Here is a 2,519-nt window from a genome sequence, read left to right on the forward strand (position 1 = left end):
TGAACATAATCTGGGGAGGGAAGTTAAGTGCTCTTCTGGGGGACCTGCGTGCCACAGAGGGCAGTGCGTCGCTGGTGATCATCTCTGAGGAATAAACTGGTGGAAGTATTGCTTTTCCATGCGTTTTCCTGAGGCGCTAGGGAGGTCCTATGGGAAGAGTTAGGGGCTGGGGTTGATTCTCTCCTACTCGAGTGGAGGAATCAGTGCCTCCTCCCATTTTCCCATCTAGACATGACAGAAATTGAGGCGTTTTTTTGTTTGTTTATTTATTGTTGGGTGTTTTTTTTTTATAATTCAAAAGAAGAAATTAAACTGTGGTGGGATGGAGCAACAGAGTAAGGTAGAGGAAGGGATTAACAATTTGTTTTACTTACCTCATAAGGGGTCTTATGAAGATTCAATGAGCTCATACTTGTAAATGGCTGAGAACATTGCGGGGCACACAGTGAGCCCACAATAGTGACATGAGCTGTTTGTGGTCAGTTACTCAGCTTTTGGGGCCAGACATTGTGCCAGGTGCTTTACATGCATGGCTTTATTTGATCCTCATCCCAGTCCTGACACAGATGCTCAGGTAGTCAGGAGTCAGGGGGCAGAGCTTACCTTCAAGCCTGAGTTCCCAGTGGTTATTTCTTCCATTCCCGAGTGGGGAAGGGAATGTAGTTTGAGTGCGTATCATGCCCCAGGCACTGGGCTAAGAGCTTTATGTTTGTATTTCACAGTAACCCCATACGAAAAAGATTGTCTCCCTCCATGTCACAGACGAAGAAAGTGAGGTTCAGAGAGGTTAAATAACTTGTCTAAGGTCAAAGGACAAATTCTTTATGGGATGTTTGTCTACCTGACTGGAAGCGACTGGACTGCTTTATTTTGAGGACCCTCGTGCTGGAGAACACACCACTATTCACAGCCATCTTCCAGTCCTTCTACCCAAAACCCAAGGGGCATTCACTGTTGGGGTCTAGATTTCAAACTGTAAAAGCGAGGTGCTGTTTGTTTCCAGTGAAAGGCGACACCTGCTGGACACAGAAAGCTGGGCTGTGGAACTGTTTTTGGAATTAGAGTTGGATACTGGACTTCAGGCAAAGAAAAGAAACCAGGAATGTAGACAAGTACTGGGGGAGCTTAGCCTAACAAGAATTGTGGAGGGAGGACAAGGGTTAGGAGACATATTTGTGTGGGGGTATCTATGCAGGAACACATACGATCGGAATCTGATGAGCTGGGGGGAGGGCGCAGAACACTGTGGAATCTTCCTGTGTGATGCTATCCATGGTTGTGAGAGGGGTGGTCATGGGAGCTAGAATGCTTCATCCTTGGACAGATTCTATGCTGATGGGGGCCTGGATAAGAGTGGGGGTAGCGCAGTTCATACGACTTGATGTCCAAAGTAGGTGCTCAGTGTTTGCCCCATAAGTGAATTGATCTCCACATCCATGGTTTCACCAGAAGGATCCTTGTGATCAGGGCATCTCCTCTGGAAGGAGTTTACTGAAGAAGTCAGTGAGAGGGGAAAGTGCTCATGAATTCAAAATAGTTATTCTCTGAGCAAGGCCAAAAAAGGGAGGAAGAGAAAGAGTGCTGTATGTTGTGCTAATCAGTAAATGTAGGCTGAGAAATTAATCTGTATACATTTTATCAGTTTTATGTTTCATGTTTATAAAATTTTTGTATACCATTTAATTAGCTTGTGCATCATATAAATAACTTTCCACCTCTGCTTGACTGTGTGTTTTCTTTCATAACTTCCTGTCTGAAGCCTTGTCATGTTTCATTTTCATTTTTGCATTCACTGTTGTTTTTTTGGTTTTTGGTTTGTTTGTTTATTTGTTTGAGAAAGCAAATTCCATTTGAAATGCTAGTCTAGTCTGGGGGTGGGGCTTTGGGTCTTGTCCGTGACTGGCCAGTTGTGAAGAAGAAGCTGCCCAGCCGAAGGGTCTGGGTCTGGTCACAGCAGTGGGACTCAAAGTGACAGGAGCCCCGGAGGAAGGAAGGAGTCAGCTAATTGCACAGTTTCCAGTTTCCCTCTGGAGATTCCCATGCAGGCTTTTCTCTTCCCTCACCTTGTAGGTTTTTGTTTTATAGGGAAGGTTTTTCCCATCCAGATGGGGAGCAGGAAAAAGTGCCATGTAGGTCTCCTGGGATCCAGGAAGCCAGATTACAAAAGGGAGAAAAGGGAGGATGTACCTGTCATTACATGAGAGCGAGTGGTTCTTGGAAGGAAGGAGAAGGGTGATAGTGGGCTGGCTCCAGGACTGTGTGAGGAGAGGAGAATATTAAACATAATGAAATGCCATGTGTGTGTGTGTGTGTGTGTGTGCGCGTGCGTGCGTGTGTGTGTGTGTGTGTGTGAACGAATGGTTCTCTCCCTTCAATGTCATTTGTTTCAAAAACTGAACTTGAAGCTGGAACTGACTTTAAAGGCCACCTAATCCATCTCTCCACCCACAGAGAGCTGGCTTTGTGTCCATAAGGGCACGCACAGTGAGGGAGTCCCTTTAACCCTTGGTGCAGGTACC

At 45.8% G+C, this 2,519-nt stretch overlaps 1 protein-coding gene across 1 annotated transcript in view; it reads left to right on the plus strand.

The window, feature by feature from the left end:
- Positions 1 to 1,720, plus strand: part of LOC109378577 (HLA class II histocompatibility antigen, DM beta chain) — a 6,623-nt gene extending 4,903 nt beyond the window's left edge. Inside the window, exon 7 of the mRNA XM_019634904.1 lies at positions 723 to 1,720. The gene's annotated coding sequence lies outside the window, so the exon portion shown is untranslated. The remainder of the gene's footprint in view (positions 1 to 722) is intronic.
- The last annotated feature ends 799 nt before the right edge of the window (positions 1,721 to 2,519 follow it).

Source organism: Hipposideros armiger, unplaced genomic scaffold (assembly GCF_001890085.2).
Source record: "Hipposideros armiger isolate ML-2016 unplaced genomic scaffold, ASM189008v1 scaffold_2184, whole genome shotgun sequence".
Taxonomy (NCBI): Eukaryota; Metazoa; Chordata; class Mammalia; order Chiroptera; family Hipposideridae; genus Hipposideros; species Hipposideros armiger.